The sequence below is a fragment of the Dreissena polymorpha genome, chromosome 8, assembly GCF_020536995.1.
Source record: "Dreissena polymorpha isolate Duluth1 chromosome 8, UMN_Dpol_1.0, whole genome shotgun sequence".
Classification (NCBI taxonomy): Eukaryota; Metazoa; Mollusca; class Bivalvia; order Myida; family Dreissenidae; genus Dreissena; species Dreissena polymorpha.
The window spans coordinates 60,408,849-60,431,973 of NC_068362.1; the positions used below are offsets into that span (position 1 = coordinate 60,408,849).

Here is a 23,125-nt window from a genome sequence, read left to right on the forward strand (position 1 = left end):
TTAACTAATTAGTAAACTTACTCTGGTCCTCTGATTTTGGAGATAAAAGACAATGGGTCTAATGTTTTGAGAAGAACAAAGACAAAGTTTCATCTATGGTGTTTGATGGGGCGGATATGGAGAAAGAGGTTTGAAATTCTCTTTGACTGTGCTTCATTGCCATCAGCAGACAGTTGGCCGGGCTGCATGGTCTTTTTGTGTTGGAAAACAATGACAGAACATCAGAACAATACAATTGTGTATCTAGCATTTGTTTTCCTTAAGCTGATTCATTGCACTTGCTCAATTTAAACAGTAAAAACAGTAGCTGTTGTGGTACAAAAATGCTTTTGTTTAATTATCTTTGTCCATCCATTTTTTTGGTTATGACTGCATAGAAATGCAAACCTGTGTTTTTTCTTTAAAAAAAAATTGTCATGTGTTGATTTTAAAAAACACTTTAAATCTCTGGAAACATTTTGTCCAATAGTTTGATTTGCATGTCCCCAAGGACATGCAAACTGTTGCTTGTTTCTAAAAAAGGTTATAATGTGTTGTTGATAAAAAGAGACAAATTATTATGTCTGTTTCACATGTGTTCTATGGTTTGATTTGTATCTCCCCAAGGACATTCAAATAATTGGTATTGTGTGATTTGAACTTCAACAGGAAATGATACATTAATGTGAATCCTCTTTGCTTCTCATTGTAATACAAGTGTGCTTTTTTGGATTTCACCTGTTTCCAATAGGGGAATAAAGCCTGAAACCCTATCAATCCTTTCCATCACTCTATGTCTTCCCAAATCGAATCATACAGATCATATGTGTTAATGGGACTTTAATTGGGTCATATCAGCATTACAATACTAAATAGTCCCCAAAGCTTCTACAAAAAAAGAAGTGATGGGGACTTCAGACCAATGAAGAAGTTATTGTTATGAGTGATCATTTACTTTGTCATGTGATACAGTCTTCCTGTGAGAGAGTTACTGCTTCAGAAAATAACTGCTCCCTTCTCACACAAAAATTACAATGTCATGAAAATTGCGAAATGATGTGGACATAATTGGGGTAGCACTTGCATGTCATACTTCTTCTACAGGTGTTAATTCTAAATAGCACAGGATGTGAAAATGAGCCCCTTCCATAATAGTTGTTTAAGGTGAAAACAAGTATTACTTGCCTGTCAGTAGATTAAATGTAACATGATAGTAACACCTTTTTATGGAGTAAGGGAGATTTTTCATATTTTAAGGAGAACATTTGCATTTTAATCTTCTTTAAGGTGAAATCTGATATTGATTATGCATTTTCAAATTTACATTTATGACAAACTATGGCACCAGACCTTGTGTTACGGTAAAAATAAAGATAAAAATGATAATACTTAATCATGATTGTTTTTCTGGGTATTTCTGATGTGTGTGTTTTTTTGTTAGATTTATATTACATAATGATTTAAGGTTTTTAAACCTTAAAATTGGTGTGATTATTGCAAGCTAGACTTTCTGCAAAGTCAAACAGTTTATATATTAACTTCATTATCCAAATCTTATGAATCTGATAGTTCAAATGAATATTAGAACATGCACAAGCTGAACTGACCGATATACAGAACAGTTATGTGCCTGTATATATTTTCATGACATTTAATTGACATAATTGTGCCAGATAAAAATGTTCCTCCAAGAAATTGCAATAAACTAGTACTAGTAATTTTTTTGAAGGGGAACTTCTATACCTTTGCGTGTAAAAGAATGTCTTTAAGAAAAGGAAGATTGTCTACAGAAATTATTATTTCTTTGATTTGTTTTAAGGAAGATTAAAAAGTTTCTTTCCAAGTCCTATTCTCTTGAAAGTGTTGAGGTTGAACAAATGTTTCATGCTTATTTCATCTTTTAACCCTTTCAGTGCGGGAACCGAATTTTGAAGGCCTTTGCAAACAGTTTGGATCCAGATGAGACGCCACAGAATGTGGCGTCTCATCAGGATCCAAACTGTTTGCTATCCTGATAGTATTCTTTGAAAAAAATTGAAGAAAATGCTAATTTTAGAAATTCTGCAGTCAACATTTTAGCAGACGACAAATTTCCCAGCATGCAATGGGTTAAAGCTCAGTCATACCCTTTCTCACTTAGATACGTATTTTCACACATTTGTAGTCCCTTAGAAAGTTACATTTAATATAAGATCTTTCACTAGATTCAAGGTTCTAAGGCTTCATCACCAAACCTTTGGTACTGATGGGCAGCAATCAGCATAAAACCTGAACAGACAGCGAGTTAAATGCAGGCAGTTCTGTTTTTTTGCTGTTTGCACATAGCCATTTTCACTTTGCTTCTATGTGGGAGAGGGACACTTTACATATGAACCTTGATCATGCAAAAATAGGCTTAATGCATTTGCAAAAAGTTTCTTCCCAGAATAGCATGTGTAGTCCAAACAGGCTTTTCTGGGACAACACTTTATACTTGGACAGGATTTTCTTTTAGAAGAGATTTTCTTTAAACACATTTTTTTTTAAACAGATAATTTTTTCACATGTCTTAAGCCCTGTTTTCCCAGCGAGCAGCTTATATATGTTTTGTTTTTTTCATAGAATAGTTCTAACTAATTTTAACCAAAGTTCAGTTAAGAAACCAGTTGAAAAGCAATCACAAAATGATCAATAAGGGCCTTATTTCAACTGCGTTATATATTCCTGCATGACGTTGAAGAAACCAACAATAATCACCATTAGCAGAAGGACTGGAAGAGTGCACTGGAGTTTTGGTCAAATTTGGGTCTGAAATTTGGCCACAGTCCCAATCATGCAAGTGTTTCCTTTCCCAGTCCTAATTGAAGGTTTCAACAAATAAAAATTTTTTTTTTTTAATATCAACATTTAGTTCATACTGCCTAAGTAAATATCGCCACATTAGAGCAAAAATATGCCATGTGCCTTCTAATTCCAATGTCACATGGTATGTTTTTGCACCAAATGGGTAATATAATATTTTAAAAACAATAATTATAATTTTGTAAGTATTTGTATGCAAAAACACCGTTTTCCAAAATTTACCAGTAGTCAAAAGGACAGGATTGTTTTCCAAATCCAAAGGGCCTCAGCCCCATTCCAGACATGGTGAAAAAAAGGGCCTGTCATTTATGAAGATGAAGATTGCTGGACATCTGGGAATGGCATTTGTCCACAGGTAGCAATAACTTTATTTAAAAAAACACAGCAGTCACTGTACTTTCAAAGCGGACAATTTGTGGCATGGTAAAAACATTTATGGTAATTTGTCAATTTTGTCACCAAGGTGTTTTACTTTTTATTAATATTTATAAATGTCCTTCACACAGGAAATGGGTACCACTTCAGTGGAGATGAGAGTAGATTATGGAGAATGTGACAATGGCTCTGCAAATACTCCTGTGGTGGGGTAGCTTCAGGGTACTGGCATCTGAGCTATTTATGAGCTGCTAGATATGTCAGGTAAAGTTTATGAAACTGTTAGAAATTTTGCCCACTTTTTCAACTGCTCTTTTCTGTTGCAAAATTCTAGATTAAAAAAAAAATGAATAAATAGTCAGACTTTAGAAAGAAATTATTGTCTTCTTTTATTTTGGGTATATGGTAACTTAATAAATTCGTTTTAACGTATAAGCTTATTGGACTATAAACAATTATTTGGAGTTCTTATACATGGAATTAAATAAAATACTTGTATAAACATACATGTAAAGAGTTGTTTAATTTCCAATAAACACTGTTAATCTGTAAATAATTTGGATTCTGCCATGTTGGAAAAATGCAGTTATTTTTTGCAAACATGAAAACTAGATACTTGTTTTACTTTGCTCCATGCCGCAGCTCGAACATTCGTCGATGATGTTGACTGCAACCTTATTCATTTATAAAAATTCATTCTGAAGTGGGTAACAAGTTCAATTAATGACGTCATAAACCATGTGTCAGTGTCATATAATGATATAAATAAATATATTTTATTTAATTATGATAATATATGAGGATTTACAGGTACAATTGTGGGGATAATATAGCGTGTTATCTTTTGAAGGATTTATAATTTAAAAAATATACATATTATGTATGATAATGTATGATAATTTACAATTTTGTGGATCATATAGCGCTTTGTCTGTGCAATGTATTACACTCTTAGTCCATATAAAGACATTACTTTGAGGTGTCACAATCATACCAGGTCATAGATCTGCATTTGGCAGCTGTCTTATATCATCATGTAGAAAATAGTGCCTTAATTTGATGGACAGCGTTTTATCCAGGTGTCAATGAAGTATCCATTGTATTCTCACATATGAGAAGCGTTCTGAAAATACTGCGCTTTGCTGTCCCACTAGACTAGCCTGTGCAGTCCACACAGGCTAATCAGGGACGACACTTTCCTCATTAACTGCTAAAAAAAGGACTTCCTTTAAACGAAAAATATCTTAAAATCAGAAAGTGTCGTCCCAGATTAGCCTGAGCAGTCCACACATGGTGCTATTTATGTTATACAAGTATTAGCTTTCCTTTTGACTATTTGTTTGTTTGTATGTTGAGTACAGGACAAGATATTAATTAGACAATGAATTAATGAACAGTCTACATTTGATAATACAAAATAGATTAATTTTGACAGGCACCACATTTATGATTGTGTTCAATATAATTTAATTTGCTCTAGAACCACCCCACATAAAGCCTCATTTTCTGAACATTCTTGACCATCTGTCTTTCTTAAACAAGATATATTGATAGCTATCATTTGAAAAGCCAATTGCCATATTGGGTCAACAGCCATTGAAACCTGTTGAGCTTTATTGAATACTGGCCCTCAATGGTCTCCTATTTCAAGATGAAAACATGGTACAGTGTGCATTTATGTAGTTAGCCATGTTTTTACTAGCATGTTGGACATCCATTTGGACCTCCTGAACTGAAGAGCTATCATTAGTGTAACAGGTCCTTTTTAACCTCCAAGGAGTCCCTCTGAAGAGCTGATTTGAACATCCTTGACTTTAATGGCTACAAGCGTATCAAAGTTTCCTTAAATGTCCCCAATTAAACCTTCTAACTAGAGTACTGACCACTACTTTGTGGAAGATATAATATTTTGACAGTAAATTTGTCTCTGTCAGCAGGTTTGTGATTCCTTAATGAGTGGACAAGGGGTCTACAAAATTCTTATGCATATTTAATGAAGGTGCAGCAACTGTTTAAAAGCTTTTGTTGACCAGGAGACGATTAAAGAGCGTTTGTCTGTTTTATTGCTGCGCTGATGGGCAGTTCTGTCATGGTTGTTTTGCTTTGCTTATTTAACAGATGATTTATTGGTTTACATATTTAACAACAGTGAACTGATCCTACCTCTGACTTGCAGTTGGAGGCACTGTCTGAGCCCGGTTGCTTAACCCTATACCACTTAGATACGTATTTAATAACTTCACACCCAAATTAAATTATTGTATAAAAGCAATCATGTTTTCAAACATAGGCAAATCATTCAAGCATACAAATTGTTTACAATAAACACATGTATAAAAGGACTGTACAGGCTTATCTGGGATGATACTTTAGGCATTGGCATCAAGCCCAGTTTTCCCAATGTCTGCACTGGGGCTCATTTCGTTTACCCAATTCGTTAGGAGTTGCCAGCAGTGCTTTGATAGAAAACCCAATCAGTAGTGGACACTTGCAAGATGATGCAGTGGTAGACAGGTGTGGTGAACCAGATCTTCATCTATGGCATCAACAATTTCAAGATATTGTCAAGTTACACTTGATGATTGATAATCTCTATTGTAAAATATTGGGTTTTCAAAGAGATAACGTGCAATTTCTTCCTTTTGTTTCAACTTGTGTTGTGCTAACAATAGTGTGATTACATATGCATATTTTCAATTACAAAAGAAACACAAAATATCCTCATCAGTCCCGAAAAGTTGATTTGACAATTATATTTCAATGTTTGTTCCTGGTATCAAAGTTTGAAGTTACATGTAATATATGTAGCTTCACTATGTCTATAATTTTTCATCTTTGTGATGTTTGTAAAAACTTTAGTTGATGTCCTAAAATTATTTTATAGGTTCATAATACTTTGAAATTTTACACCTGGATGTCTTAAACAATCTATGCTACTTTTATGTCACTGAAATTGTATTGAAATTGCAATTTTATGGATAAATTCGTACAATTTACTCACTAAATTGTTTTACATAATTGTTTATTTAGGTACCATTATCACCTGTATGCTTACAGTAACTGTTTGTTCGCTCATGTGGCACTGTTAACTGCGTCCCAAATGACTGAAGATTGCAATCTTTGTTGTGACATAAACTTGCAAAGATTTCTTTTAAAGTAGGTGAATGTGTTTTACGTTTCAGTGATTAAGGGTATATCATCATTAAATTGGTTAATAGGGCAAAAAATTAAGAATGGTTTGTAAAATTACCTCTGCAAAATAATTTAGCTGGTAAGTCTTCATGACTTACAAAAAAGCTTACAAAACTTTGCCAAATGCATGATTGTGTGTAAGATATTTGTAAAGTCCCAGATTAGCCTGTGCAGTCATCACAAGCAAATCAGAGACGACACTTTCCGCTTCTTTCATGAAAAATTGTGTTAAAAGAAAGTTTCTTCTAAATGAAAATCCAGTTTTGGGAAAAGTTTTGTCACTAATTAGCCTGTGCAGACTGCACAAGCCAATCTGGGATGACATTTTAAGCATATGCATTAAGACCAGTTTTCCCAGAACTAGGTTATTTTATACTATATGGTATCCAAGATGCTGCCAAGACATACTGGTACAAGTGATTTGTATCTGCTGAACTGTTGCTTAAAGTCCCTCATCAAGTTCTTAGAAATGTATGATCACATTTTCTTTAACAAGTTTATGAGAGCTCAATGCTTGTGACTCCTTGGGTAAGAAAAGTATTGGTAAAAAATATACAACAATAAGAAGCCATGAGTACTATGAAACTTTGCTACACAAATCTAAAGCGGGAAAATAAACTAATGTTATCTTTATTACTGCTTCTATTTTCCAAAGTAAGAAAACATTTGCAGTCGCTAAAAAGCCTTTTGTGTTGTATGAATTATGTATCATGAGTTAGAATGGTGGTATTTCATAATGTCTGTTTCAAATACAAAAATGTGCTGGAAATTACTTTCATAATCATCTTCCCATGTATTCCTATTCATTTTGAAGAAAACACAATATTTTCTTTCTCCAAAGGAAGCTTTATTCTTATGTTTGAACAATACAGATAAAATGGAAAATAATAAAAATCTTGGAATGACAATAGGATAGGTCTAGCTTGCTTTAGTACTGCCTGTTTGTACTCAGCTGAATCATTTTAACAGCAGAAAGTCAAGGATGTAAGCACCATAAGTGTTATATGTATAGGAAATGAAAATGTCTACAGAACGTCTTTATAGCGTTTCTAACATCTCAATCAGGCGTGTATGAAGCTCTACGAGATTGATAGGCATAACAGTTGTCGACTGCAAACAGATGAGCCAACATTTATCGAGATTCAAATGTGGCGGAACCATCCACCAAAACCAACGAGCAATGATGAGGCACGGAGGCTCTATGTGACGTTGGTTGTGTGGCAGTTGCGCAATTTCTCCACTTTCCTGTAGAAATATTATAATAGTTTAACAAATGATGTCTGCATTGCTGTTTAATGATGAAAAATGTGTTTTTACCGAATGTTTATCGTTGATGGTATGAATTTTTTCTAGAATCAGTTAAGAATTACTGAGGTTAAAAGGCACTATTTCTTCTTTAAGCAATTAATGGTTTTAAATATGAAGAATAATCCAATATCGTCGTCTGTTGACATACTCTTGATATATTTTTCATCAAATTAAAATATTAGTTCTATTACGTTTTTAAATAAAATTTAAAAATGTGTTAACAGTTGCCATTGTCTAAAGTAACTTAATGCAGCAGCAAAAGAAAAGTACAGATCCAAGTAAGAAATTATGCATTTGTCAAGAATGGTCATGTATTTCTTGGACTGGACATGTATCTTCCTGGATGGTTCATGAATTGTTTGACTGGTCATGTATTTACTTTTGTGGGAGCCGTGGTCTAGTGGTAAGATGCTGGTCTAGGAATCTGAAGGTCCCTGGTTTGACTACCGATCAGAGAACTGAATTTTTCTGAGCAAAAAATTAATGCCACACTTGCTCCTCTCCATCCAGGTTTATTAATGGGTACCTGTGAGGGAAATAAGCCAAAGAATACTGCCTGAGTTTTTTGGATGATTATATGCAAGTGATCTGGGTTTTAATGTGAAAGATGGCAGATGATGCTTCATTCTTCATAATAGACTGTAAACCCCAGCCTTTCTTTTGTTATTGGACTGGTCATGAAAATCTCTTGACTGGTTGAGTATTTATTGGACTGGTGGAGCCTTTCCAAGGAATGTTAGTGCATTTGTCGGAATGGTCATGCATCTTTTCGGAATGGTCATGTATTGATTGTGAATGACCTTTTTACAATAATTCTGGTACATATTTCATAGTTACCACAACAGTTGTAAATCTGACTTTATGAAAGACAGATAAACCCCACACCTTGCGGTTATATTTTTTCATAAAAAAAATCTGCTAAGCTTTAAGCAGGCCTAGCCAGAACCTATTATCCCAATATTTAGGTGTCAGAACAATAATTGGTGCCAGTTTTCCATACAGACCACTTCCAGACTGTAAAGTGGAAATAACAAGGAACTGTTGAGGGTTGGATGTTGAGGTAGGCCTCATGCCAGAGATCTGGTCAATGTTCAGCAACGACTTCTGGGAAAACTGGCTTTAACCCTTAACCTCTTAGATACATATTTTGACGTATTTGTAGTCCTTCAGAAAGTTTAATTTAATTAATCCAACCGTAATATACTGATGAGCAGCAAGCAGCATAAAACCTGAACAGACTGTGAGTTACTCGCAGGCTGTTCTGGTTTTATGTTGTTTGCACATAGCCATTTCACTTTGCTTCCGAGTGGGAAAGGGTTAATGCATTTGCGTATATTGTTGTCACAGATTAGCTTGTGCAGTCTGCATTATGCCCAGTTTTCCCAAAACACATCTAAATTATACAAGGACTGTGTGAGTGTCTTATGTTGAGACAATGCTAGGTTAGGCATTTTTGCTATTTATTTTTTTTTTTTCAATGTGAAATTAAATGTGACATTATTCAAAGAATGAAATTGTGGATGTATAATAAATATATACAAATAGATAAAGAAAGCTAGTGTTGTTTTTTTAATTAAACAAAATTTGAAAAAAAAAGTGAATGCTAATAAAATAGTCTGGTGTGAAGTTTTGATTGTAAACATCTCCTCAGACATATATGAAATAACAAACATGTACTCCTTAACCCCTCAGCACTGAGACTGAATTTTAAAGGCCTTTGCAAACAGTTTGGATCCAGATGAGACGCCACAAAACGTGGCGTCTCATCAGGATCCAAACTGTTTGCTATTCTGATAGTATTCTTTGGAAAAAAAATCGAAGAAAATGCTAATTTTAGAAATTCAGCAGAAGACATTTTAGCAGACGACAAATTTCCCAGCATGCAAAGGGTTAATGAAAATCATGTGATCAAGCACCTGTTGTTGATGCATACCCTGTTGAGCTCCATAAATTCAACAATTCATTATTCAGGTGCCATGTGCTCAAAAAAATCTTCTGCCTGTTTCATAATGTGGCATAATTATGGCCCAATTTAAAGAATAGTCAGATGATTTGCAGCCCCATGGATCAACTCTGTGGGCTGGAATTTTAAGATTGTGGTTTTGAAATAGAAGTAAATCAGTTTATAAACAAGATTGAATAAATGGAAAGGCTTAACATTTAAAATGTATTTTTATCACATGCCATATCCTGTTTGCCATGTAATATAACCATTACATATTTTGTTATATTACACATGTGTAATACAACATTTTAAAGCGTTTTCATTGGCTTAGTTTATGTTTATCGACCAATCGTATTTTGTTATTTTGCTGAAATGACGTTGCAACGTCAAATGACGTCACGAAATGTAAACAACATTCGGGATTTATAATTATGTTTGCGTAAATATTTATTTAATTTGCTCATTTAAAAGCATGTGATAAAAAAGATCTGACACTCGTTGTCATATCATACCATATTTTATTAAACTCGTCCAGGAAATTTGTTAGTAAGCTCGCCAAAGGCTCGCTTACTAACAAAATTCCTGAACTTGTTTAATAAAATACGGTATGATATGACAACTCGTGCCAGATCCTATATATATCATACATATAAATGATGAAATGTTTGTTATTGATCAGATTAAGAAGGCTCTCTCCAGTACTATCTTTATGGGAACCACACTCTGTGAAAAAGGGGTTTAATGCATGTGCATAAACTGTCATCCCAGATTAATCAGGGATGACACTGTCCGCTTTTATGATAGTTTTTGTTTAAAGAAAGTCTTTTCATAGTAAAAATTCAGTTTAGGCGGAAAGTGTTGGCTCTGATTAGCCTGTGCGCCCCCATACACACACAGACACACACAAAGCATATCAGTGTCTGAGCTGAGTCATACGAAAATGGGTCTTATGCCATATGCAGCCAGAGAAGCGCCAGATCTGCACATCCAAGCAGTTTGGTCAGTAACTACTCTGTCTGTTCTAAAGTCATGGAAAGGTTTCTTGGTCTCAATAGCAGACAGGGTAGCTCCTGATCAGATTGTGCAGATGGGAAGGCTTGTCTGGAGCTACATTGGCCACATACATTAGACCCATTTTCAAATGAGGCTTCATTTCCGAGCTACCCAAATTATCTTACTTAATTGGACCTTAACCAAATTTGGAATTTAAATATTTCAAATGATCTATTTCTTTGTTTAGAAGACTTAACATTTTCATCAATGACCAACTACCTTTGTTACAACTCTTTTATACTTATCTGTTGTTGCTTTTGGCCATCCCCATCCCACTATAATATCCTCATACCTAACCTAGAAGTTTACTGATACCAAATGTGAACTTGACATGTTTCAAAATAGTATGTAATAATCTTCCTATCTTTCCGTAACACTTACATGTGATGCTTATTGCTTATTATTCGCAAAAGCTGGCTCCTGTACCAGTGACGTGTGTGTTTATTAAACAATAATTCCTATTTTTTGGTATGAGTATTATGCATTTAAAACATAAAACTCATAGCTGATTGTTCAAGCTGGAATTCTTGTAAATTTGTAAATAAAGGTAAAAAAATATGTTCGATAGGTTGCAACCTTTGTATAGTGTATGTTGTTATAGGTGTCTGTGTTGATGTCATCAGGGTTGCTGTCAGTTGCTCATTAAGGTAGTGTAGTGCATTAAAAATGGTTGACCACATTAAACATATAGACTCACATCCATTGCTGGAGGCAAACTAAGGGTGGGTGGAATACCAGATTTAATTTATACAATGTCAATTATCTTTTTCACTTACTTTGGTACAATGTGGTCAATGTAGAACATTCAGTGCGTCACAATCAATCACTTGTATGCAAATAAGAACTGATAAATTTTTGCCCTAGGAGGGGATTTCAAAAAGTCTTACTATCTTTTCTCTACCATATCATTATGTTTTTGTATAAACCCTTTACCGGTTATGTATGTATTTTGATGCATTTGTAGTCACTTACAAAGTTAAATTTAATAAAGGCCATTCTGACAGGATCCAAGTTTTAAAGGTTCCATTTCCAACCATTAGATACTGATGAGCAGCAAACAGCATTAAACCTTAACGTTCTGGTTTTATGCTGTTTGCACATAGCCATTTTCACTTTTGCTCTGAGTGGTAAAGGGTTAACTATGTTTAACCCTTTGCATGCTGGGAAATTTGTCGTCTGCTAAAATGTCGTCTGCTGAATTTCTAAAATTAGCATTTTCTTTGATTTTTTTTCAAAGAATACTATCAGAATAGCAAACGGTTTGGATCCAGATGAGACGCCACGTTCTGTGGCGTCTCATCTGGATCCAAACTGTTTGCAAAGGCCTTCAAAATTCGGTTCCCGCACTGAAAGAGTTAAATTAATCATAATGAGCCTTGCTATGGGGAAACAGCGCTTTATGCATGTGAATAAAGACTGATAAGGGTGGATACTTTCCGCTTTTATAGTGTTTGTTTTTTGTTTAACCCATTCATGCCTAGCGTCCTGAAAAAGGACATTGCAAACAGCGCAAACCCAGATGAGACGCCGCATGATGCGGCATCTCATCTGGGTCTACGCTGTTTGCTTAAAGGAATTTCTGTAAGAATTGTTCTAAATATATAGAAATAAATATACTAGACATCCCTAATTTTGGAAATAAATTGATCCAACTTAGAAGGATGGGAGAGTTCACTAGGAATTAATGGGTTAAAGGAAGTCTTTTATATTGTACCGGTATATTCTTCCAGTTTGGGCATATAGTGTTACACATACATTCAGCCCAGTTATTCCAGAACGCCGTTCATATATTAGGTCTTGGTATAAACTTTATTTAATTACAATAAGGTATTATGAATTCAATTAATACATGAATTTAATTGCTAGGGTATCTCCCTAAAAAAACTTGTTTAACCCTTTACCACTCAGAAGCAAAGTAAATATGGCTATGTGCAAACAGCATAAAACCAGAACAGCCTGCGAGTAACTCGCAGTCTGTTCAGGTTTTATGCTGTTTGCTGCTCATCAGTATCAAAGGGTTGGAAATGAAGCCTTTCAAATTTAAATCTAGTGAGAAATGCCTTTAATTAAAATTTACTTTCTACAAATGCGTCAACATATGTATCTTAAGTGCTAAAGGGTAAAATGTAACAGTAAAGCGATTACCAACAGACCATTCTTAAGCCCAACTTTCAAGTACGAAATTCTGCAATTTTTTATTTTTTTTAATTTTGACACGGAATTTATTATAGATGGCTGTATATCCTTTCCTCTTATTCTTCATAATCTTCTCGGCAGCAGAGGCTGTCCAAACAGGAAGTAGAATTATGGGATATGACAGAGATGAAGTGCAGATGTGAATGTGGAGGACAGATGTCTGCCCCAAATGGTTTAGCACTTCAGCACGGTTTAGCCATGGAACTGTGTTCTATGAAAATATAAAGTGTTCAGCAAGTTGTTTGGAATTGGCCCATGTATTAGTAGCGAGTGCTCCCAGTTAAGAAAATGTACTGCTCATTGGTTTCTTGTGCTTTAATTAAGAGGTAAACTAAATTAAGAGTAATGTGTGGATTTCAATTTTTGAAGACATAACATTTTTCTTCCGCCATATGCTGCAATTCTGTTGGTCCAAGTTTGTAACCCAAAAAATAGAGAAATTAATATCAATTTGGATGCTTCGCAAGAATTTCAAATCATTATCTCAATTAGTGTGCATCCTTATGATTAATAAAATGTATATATGAACTTCTGAGAAAATTGGGCAAAATTGTCTGTACAGGCTAATCAGGGACAACACTTTCCACCTAGACTAGATTTTTGATGAGAAGAGACTTCATTCAAACAAAAAAATCATTAAAGTGTAAAGTGTTGTCCCTTATTAGCCTTTACAGACTGCACAGGCTAATCAGTGACAACACTATGCAAATGCATTAACCCTCTCCCACTCAAAAGCTTTAACCTTTGCATGCTGAGAAATTTGTCGTCTGCTAAAATGTTGTCTGCTGAATTTCTAAAATTAGCATTTTCTTCGATGTTTTTCAAAAAATATTATCAGAATAGCAAACAGTTTGGATCCTGATGAGACGCCACGTCCTGTGGCGTCTCATCTGGATCCAAACTGTTTGCAAAGGCCTTCAAAATTCGGTTCCAGCACTGAAAGGGTTAAGTGAAAATGGCTATGTTCAAACAGCAGGAACAGCCTATGAGTTAAACTTGCAGTCTGTTCATGTTTTTTGATGTTTGCTGCTCATCAGTATCTTAAGGTTGGAAATGCAGCCGTTAAAAATTAAATCTTGTAAGAAAGGTCTGTAATTAAATTTAAGGTTCTAAGGGACTACACTGAGCGTCAAAATACGTACATGTATCTAAAGTTTTAAGGGTTAAGAGAAAGGCTCATGTTAAAAAAATATATTTATATAATTTTAATCACTCCTGTCTTTGTTTATCTTCAGAGAAAGGCTGTGAAATCCTCCGATAAATTCTCTAAAAAAAACAGTAAGCCATGTGTCAAAACAAGTATGATGAATTTATGTTTGAAATTTGTGATGAATTAAGAACATTTGGCAGGGTGGTATATATTGCGAGTTGGAACCCAATACTAGGAAGCTGAGACAGTTTTTAAGGATTTATAACCATTCTTTGTTCACTGCTGTGTAGCCACACTTCTGAAAGGGTTTTCAAGTAGTGTGTTTTTTGTCAAATTTTAGTTGTTCAGATAAATAAGGGCCCCTGCAATCCCAAAAAGCATACATTTTTCCCAAATGACTTCATAAATTTCCATTTGAAGGTTTCCAAAAAAGAAATACAGAAATAAATAACATGCAACATTTAGTCAATTATCTATGCCGGTCTATGGTTTGGACCATAGTAAGTATAATATTGAAATCACTTATTATCAATTTTGATGTATTTGTTAGCAAAAAATAAGATACACCAATTTCCCAATTTTATTCAATTTTTATTGTTTAATTTACCCAATCAAATGACCCAATTCCTTAAATGGTGAAAAAATACTGTCTTGCCTTTTTTCTCTGGAACTATTGATGACTTAGTAAATTTTAGGAAGTTTTTGCTTCTTTGTGTTGCCTGAACGAAGGACTTGTAGGGGTTAATTTGGGCATCCATTAATTTGGGGCTGACCATCACTGTATAAGCAAAGCAAGTATTATTATTATTTTACATAAAACCAAGAACCTGCCAAATAATTTAGGGGTTCAAATTAAGTTTTATTGATTGTTAAATCTGTATCCTTGGAAGAGTTCAGAGTTTGTAGGGTTTTGAAACCTTATCAAGTGTTACTTAAGGGTTCTTTGAATTAACGAAATGTTAAAGATACAGACTGATAGGTTAGAAGCATGAACAGATAAGCCCGCTAAAAGCCAGACCTCGACTGCTCACCAACCTCCCGATTGTTTCGCACTTAAATTATGGCACACGCACCCTTATAAACATGCCCTGTCACTTAAAAATTTATTAATACTTTCCAGAAGTTGGTAACAATACCCTAACTGATCATTTAAAATGTGAAAACAGAGGCGTTTGATTTTTTAAGATATTACATGGGGCTTCAGGGGTGACTGGGAAACAGTGTTTGATATCACTGTCTGTAAATCAGGAACATAATGGTGGCTGCCTATTTAATTTGACACATCAGTTTAAAATTTAATCACCACCATGTGTTTGAGTGCGGATTAAAGAAGAGCTTAAATATTGGATCTCTGGTAAATCTGAAAATTGTAGTGGTTAAAAACTAGAGGACTTATCAACCCTTGATGTAGCATTGGGACCAAAAAAATACCTTTTTATTGCCTCACAATTAATTAATTGATTTTTGCGCATGAACCTGTTTGTTGCTTCACAAAAAATGATTTTATGTCCATGAATAACCAATTTGTTGCTTCATTAATAACCCATTTACTTTCCTACAAATAACCTATTTGTTGCCTCACTAATAACCTATTAAATACCACACTAATAACCTACTTGTTGCCTCTCAATGAATCTATGTGTTGCCTCACAAAAAATAAATATGTTGCCTCACAATTAATATATGTGTTGCCTCACAATTAGTCTATTTGTTGCCTCACAAATAACCTATTTGTTGCCTCGTATATCAACTGTTTTAATTTACAAATAATCTTTTGGTTGCTGCTCAAATTATCGTTTTGTTTCCTCACTAATAACTTAATTGTTGCCTCACAAATAACCTATTTTATGTCCCACAAATGACCTATGTGATGCCTCCTAAATAACCTATTTATTGCCTTGCAAATACTGGTAATCCATTTGTTGTAGCACTTGTGTTTTATGGTGTCTAAGTGCTGATATGATTTTAAGCTGACCACTTTTTCTTTTCATGTTTACTCAATTTAAATGTGTTTTCCCTTGCTTACTTTTTTCATTTTAGCCTGATAATTTAATTTTGTCTTAATTTAAGCCATTTTAGAAATGAAATTAAAGTTGATTGACTTATTAACATCAAAGTCATGTCTAAAAGAATTAGTGGAAAAGTCATGCCATGTCTGAACCATAAAAGAATTAGTGGAAATGGTATTCCCTGCATGACTTGTGTTGTGGGAAACCTTTTTAATGTGAACTAGTTAAGCATTTATAATGAGTTGACCTTATGTTTGAATATATGTATTGGTGCATAAAAGTGTTCAAAGATTTATATAAGTGCTTGCCAGTCTTTTGTTTTTTAAAGAAATAGTTGAACAATTTGTACTGTTATTTTGTCTTAAATTTTAGTTAATAATAAATGTTTGCACATGATCATTGTATCAAAACTTGAATGTGCAATAGTAAGTCTCATCTGGTTGAAACCCATTTTGTTCAAATGATTGTACGATTGTAGTAAGGCTGAATTAACCCTTTCAGTGCGGGAACCGAATTTTAAAGACCTTTGCAAACAGTTTGGATCCAGATGAGACGCCACAAAACGTGGCGTCTCATCAGGATCCAAACTGTTTGCTATTCTGATAGTATTCTTTGAAAAAAATCGAAGAAAATGCTAATTTTAGAAATTCTGCAGACGACATTTTAGCAGACGACAAATTTCCCAGCATGCAAAGGGTTAAATGTTGATTCCCTATAGGCAATTAAATATTAAAGAACTAACTTTTGGATAAGTGTTGGTTGTTGCAGTAATAACCAATGCTTTAGACATAAACACATTAGTTTTTGTGACATCAACACACCAAAACAATTCAAAATGACCTCTGCTTTATACCTAAACAGCTAATGAATAATCCATTGATGTCACATATGTTGTTAAATAATTATGCTTATAAATGGGAATTGAAAACCAAATTAACTGATAATTAACATTTTGATGAACTTTGATAACAAATTATAGTACTAATGTGTTTTAGTCAAGTTTGCTAGATCGAACCCCCATGGGTTGTTGCAGAATATACCACAGGGATCATTTTTTTTGGTTGTAGAATGCAACTCACTTGCCCCAGGAGAATAAGATATAATCAAGGAATATAACATTATCAGTTAATGTTATATCAAACAATGATGGGATATATGGTAAGGGCATCAATATAATAGTTAATTTATACTTTAATACTCAATGTCTTATAATGTTTTATTTCTATGGAATTGAAGACCTTGACCTTGTACATTGTATTGCTGAAATACCCATCTGCATGCACCACAAGGTTTCTCTTTGATTTTAAAAAAATATGGGCATCCGGTGCCTGATATTGTCTGTTCTTACAGGAAACTGGAAAAGGAAACTGTAATATATTTTACTTTCAACAGACAGGGCATTAAATTAATTTCACAGATTTACAGAAGTCCTCTCCACTTCAAAGCCTTTCAAAAGGAAATACATTTAATAATTTTATCTAAATTTCAGGCGGATTGGCCTCATGTGAGCATACTCTGACAGGCTGACCGGTAGTTAAACTGGCTGAAAACTGGCCCCTTCCTGCTATAAAGCCCTAAAGCCCTGAAAAACTGGCCATAGGTTTGATCTACAGTCATTGGGTAAATCTGGTCCCATGTGTGAATTGAACTTTAATGCCCTGATAAACACTTGAAAAGACCCTAGGGGTCAAGTGTGATTTTGCCATTGTCCCCTTGCAAATACTCTCATCTGAGTCTAGTGTACTTAGTCCATTTTTGTAAATTTCAAATGTTTGTTTTTGTGTGGCTTATTTCGTGTGGTTCCATGTTTTGCCTGTGTTTAAAGTTGTCTGTTTGTTTGATTATCTTCCCAATCACAGTTTCATGTTGTCCAACAGTCTTCAAATTTGATTTCTCCATTTACTAGTATGTGCTTAGCATAATTTTCATTATAGCTGTGAATGCATTTCTAAGAAGATTGTTATCTTTAAAAGCTTTCTTTTGTGTAGAAAATGTTTGCATTAAAATACTTGATGTTTCTTTTGTTTGTTTGTTGTGTAACAGTATCTATTAAATGCATTTTTATAACTAAATTAATAACAAATTTGGAAAAACTAAATCTATTTATTTTCATGTTGAATATGTTGTGTAAAAATGTGCATGTGTCCACTGAAAGATTGTTGGGGCAGATTGTCCTCTCACACATTATACATGTGTCCACTGAAAGATTCTTGGGGCATATTTGTCCTCTCACACATTATACATGTGTCCACTGAAAGATTGTTGGGGCATATTTGTCCTCTCACACATTATACAGATTGTTGGGGCATATTTGTCCGCTCACACATTATACAGATTGTTGGGGCATATTTGGCCTCTCACACGTTATACAGATTGTTGGGGCATATTTGTCCTCTCACACATTATACATATGAGCCATGCTCTGTGAAAAGAGGGTTTAATGCATGTGAGTAAAATGTCGTCCAAGAATAGCCTGTGAAGTCCGCACAGGCTGATCAGGGACAACACTTTCCACCTAAACTGGATTTTTGCTTAGAGATTTTATTTAAACAGAAAATATAAAAACGGAAAGTGTCTTCCCTGATTAGCCTATGCGGACTGCACAGGCTAATCTGGGATGAAACTTTATGCACATGCATTTAACCTCTTTTTCACAGAGCACAGCCCATATATGATTTATACATTTCAGCTCTGCAATGCATCATGCGGTTATTTTCGAAGCAAGACCTGACTTCTAGATTTCAGCCTCTTCTTTTGTACATTCATCATTATAAAGAATAACCAATTAAATGTGAAGTTACATTTATCATTTAATTTTGTAAATTTCTGCTGGACTTTAAAAAAGTAGTTATGTTTCACTTGTGTGTTGATCAATTATTGTTACCAATGTGTTTGACTGCACACATTTTTACATTTACTGCTTAATTATGTGATTTGTGTAGACATATTGTATTCTCTGCGCAATGTTGGTGGTTCTGTCATATATATTAGCCATGCTCTTGGAAATCTGGGCTTAATGTGCATTACAATACTTTCCTCCTTAACTTCATTCTCGTTTGAAGGACAATTCCATTTTAAAAAATGCATATAAAGAAAGTAATGTCCTTGATGCGCTTGTACTTTAACCCTTTGAATGCTGGGAAATTTGTCTTCTGCTAAAATGTCGTCTGCTGAATTTCTAAAATTAGCCTTTTCTTCGATTTTTTTTCCAAGAATACTATCAGAATAGCAAACAGTTTGGATTCTGATGAGACGCCATGTTCTGTGGCGTCTCATCTGGATCAAAACTGTTTGCAAAGGCCTTCAAAATTCGGTTCCAGCACTGAAAGGGTTAAGAAGAGTTTTCATTAATAATGAATATGCATTAAGCCCCATTTTTCCAGAGCATGCTCATATTTTGTTCAGTCACTATTTTGAATGCTATGGATCCCATAGGTTGCGGTTTAGTCTGTCATTATCTTCCTTTTTGTTGTAAATATGATGCTCATGCTTCCCTTAATATTTGATAAATTATAAAAGGAAGTCTCAATAAAATATATTTGACATACTGTATGTGGTTTAATGACCTAACTTGTTGAAATTTCAAACCATTAAACTCCCTTTAAATAAACTCCTCAAATTATGACTATAAAATTTGAATCTGAATAAGGATTTAACAGGACACTCCTGCATTTAAATAGATACTTTCCATATTCACATAACGTGTCAAGCAGTTTTATGAATGAATTCTTTATCTGCTGCGTCTTGTTTACATGGATAGAGTGACCGTATTTAAATTACTCAATTTCCTGTGCTTTAAAAGCTTTGCTGTTGATAAGTAACCGTTTAAGGATAAATATAAGATAACTGTCATAATGTTGTGAAAGCTTATACTTGATGGGCGAAAGTTTACCTGTCCCCGAGCGTTTTACCGTCGCCCTGATTTGCTGATATTATGTGACGATCGTGTAGCACACACGTGATAATTTCTGTTTCTTGGTGCAATTACCAGTCAATGGACAATATTGTAAACGTTTCTTTCTATCTTTTATTTGTGTTGTTTAGTTATAAATATTGTGAAAGTCCACATTTCTTAATTAAATATTAGTTTTACTTACCAGGAAAATGCAGCTTTATTAGACATAGCAACACAAAGCTTTTGCCTGAATTAAGTTTAGAGTAATACTCATTTTTTTTAATTATTCTGTTTTATTTTTTTCACATCCTACTTTAAACACTGCAATATAATCTCCAAATGCTACCTGTTTTTTCCTTGTTCAAGAAATGTGACATTCATATATGATTATACAATAACATTTATATATATATGAACATTTTACATCATTTTTATGTAATATTGTGAAACATATTGCACATTGCTGTAGTTTGTTGTTATTTATTTTCTTTTAATGAAATTCATAAAATGATAAAAAGAAGCATTTTATTGTAGTTTTTGTTTCAATTTTAGTTCATGTTTGGTAATATGAATGTTTTATGTTCAAAGAAAGTAACAGCTCTTTATGCCTTGCTTTATGTTAAAATTGTTTTACATACCCTGGTTTATTGTTGTAATAAATTCTACTCCATTTTATGGTGGTTTGACAGTATGGTTATGAAAATTCAGGATGCAAGTGGGTGGATGATTGGGATACTCAACAAGGATAAAAAAACAGGCCTCTTGATTCTTTTGTTACATTTTGTTTCTGTAATAATTATATGGGGCATGCTCTGTGAAAAGGGGGTTTAATGCATGTGCGTAAAGTGTCCCAGATTAGCCTATTCAGTCTGCACAGGCTGGGATTATAGTTTAAGTCCGCTTTTTCCAGGAGGCACCTCATATAACAATGTTATTCCTGTAAAATTACTACATCCAATCTGATGATTAACACATTATATTCAGTGTTCAATGTTCCGTCCGCACAGGCTTATCTGGGACGATTTGTTCAGATACTAGGAAACTTTTCGTTGAAAGGTGGTCTCTTCTAAATGAAAATTGAGTCAAGGCTAAAATTGTCATCCCTGATTACATGTCGGACTGCACGGGCTAATCTGGGAAAACACTACGCATAGGCATTGAGCCCAGTTTACTGAGAGCGCCAATCACACATTCTCGGCCCTTTCCGTCAAACATCGGATTAATGATAATTTGCGAGGGGTACCGATTGTGAGAGCGTGGCTCGTACATATTTGTGAAATATGTAATTTGCTATGAAAAGTTTTTAAACAATCAATCAATTGCAATATGCATGAATAGCACATATTGTGGTATTACATGTAGTTGCAACATTACCTGAACCATGGGCAAAGTTGGTGTTTCTGTTCTAAAACGAAATAAAAGTGTTGTTTTTATTTATATGTTCTTGTTTTGGTGCATGTGTTTTTGTTTGATATTGCGCGGAGATTAAATGCAATAGATACACATAGCGCATCAGTGGCTTCTGTGTTTTGTTTAATCCATTTATGCCTAGTGGACTCTCCCACCCTTCTGAATTGGATCGATTTATTTCCAAAATTAGGGATGTCTAGTATTTTTATTTCTCTATTTAGAATATTTCTTACAGAAATTCCTTTAAGCAATCAGCGCAGACCCTGATGAGACGCTGCATCATGCGGCGTCTCATCTGGGTCTACGCTGTTTGCCAAGGCTTTTTTTCAAGACGCTAGACATAAATGGGTTAAATGTTTGAAAGGAGAACACAGAAACATACTATTATTTGTTATTAAATGCAAATGTCTATATTTAACTCTTTATAAGTTTTTTGTTCAACAGTTGGTCGGTCTCTGCCTACATATCAAGTAGTCTCGATGTAATGATCAGCTCACCAATGTGTCACGTGCAAACACTCGGTCCGTGGTATCAATATGACGTTACGAATTTGTCAACTTTCTTGAATGGGCAGCAACAACTTTCCTTCAAATATTTAAAGTGTTATTATCGTATGAAACCATTAGTGTAGTAAATAAATACGTGCACATTGCGAAATAGTGGAACTAAACTCGCGTTGTATTCATAAAGAAAAGTATTTCACTCAGAAATGTGAAACCCTCCACGATCTTCAAACCCTCGTCTGGTAAATAAATACGTTGACATTGCATAATAATGTACGATGATTACTGAATTTCATGCATCATGCTGATAAATATAGACAAAAATGGCGGGAAATCGCAATATTAAACTTATTTAGTTTATCCCGCGCTTATGGAGTTGAGTCAACATGCACGCGCGACGTATGAGCTCTGTCAACAACTTTAGCTTGCCTTGGGACTTCCCGACCCGCTGCAGAAGGGTTTTATGGTCACTTGACGTGTAACAAATGTGCCAGGGACTGAAATATGACGGCTGTCAGGGGATATCTATGTACGCAACTGGGTCCCGTGTCCCGAGAACAAACCAGGCCTATATGTCAAGGTGGAAAGCAACATTTCTGTTGTCAAACAAACCTTCGAGGGTACTATGACAGTTGTTAATGATCGCTTATGTGTTGCTGCGACCTGTTCGTGTGTTTTTTGTATCTTCTGTGTTTTGTTTCTGTTGTAGTACTTTATTAATTCCCTCTGGTCATCCAGTAACGGATGCGTTGTTTTAAGAGTTATCGTCACTTGTTATTAAAGGGGCCTTTTCACAGATTTTGGCATTTTTTAACTTATTCATTAAATGCTTTATATTGATAAATGTAAACATTGGATCGTAAAAGCTGCAGTAAAAAATCAAGAATAAAATTAAAAAAAGGAAAAGATCATTGCCCGGAGCAGGTTTCGAACTAGTGACCCCTGGAGTCCTGCCAGAGTCCTGAAGTAAAAACGCTCTAGCCTACTGAGCTATTTCGCCGAATACACACCCTTGACGTATTTTATACGTTATATAAGCAATCTTCGTAGTTGCACAAAATTTAACGACAAAAACAGAACTCTCCAAATTATTCAATCGTTTCGCGTTGCAACGCTTTATAATTTTTAGGTTTTAAAATCGTTAAAAGATGCATATAATGGCTATATTAGAGCATGGTAAATGTTCAGTATTACTGTTTCCTCACAAATATCATAACTAAAACGAAAATTTGCGAATCTAAAACAACTTTTTTCAATTTTGTCAATTTA

At 34.4% G+C, this 23,125-nt stretch overlaps 1 protein-coding gene across 2 annotated transcripts in view; it reads left to right on the top strand.

Annotated features, from left to right (window-relative positions):
• LOC127840977 (uncharacterized) overlaps nt 1-21,376 on the top strand; it is a 60,701-nt gene extending 39,325 nt beyond the window's left edge. Inside the window, exon 4 of one of the 2 annotated variants that reach the window (XR_008030656.1) lies at nt 43-262. The gene's annotated coding sequence lies outside the window, so the exon portion shown is untranslated. Of the gene's footprint in view, nt 1-42; nt 263-18,737 lie in introns of those variants that run through there. The other variant, XR_008030655.1, reaches the window with a different exon arrangement.
• Nucleotides 21,377-23,125: the final 1,749 nt, after the last annotated feature.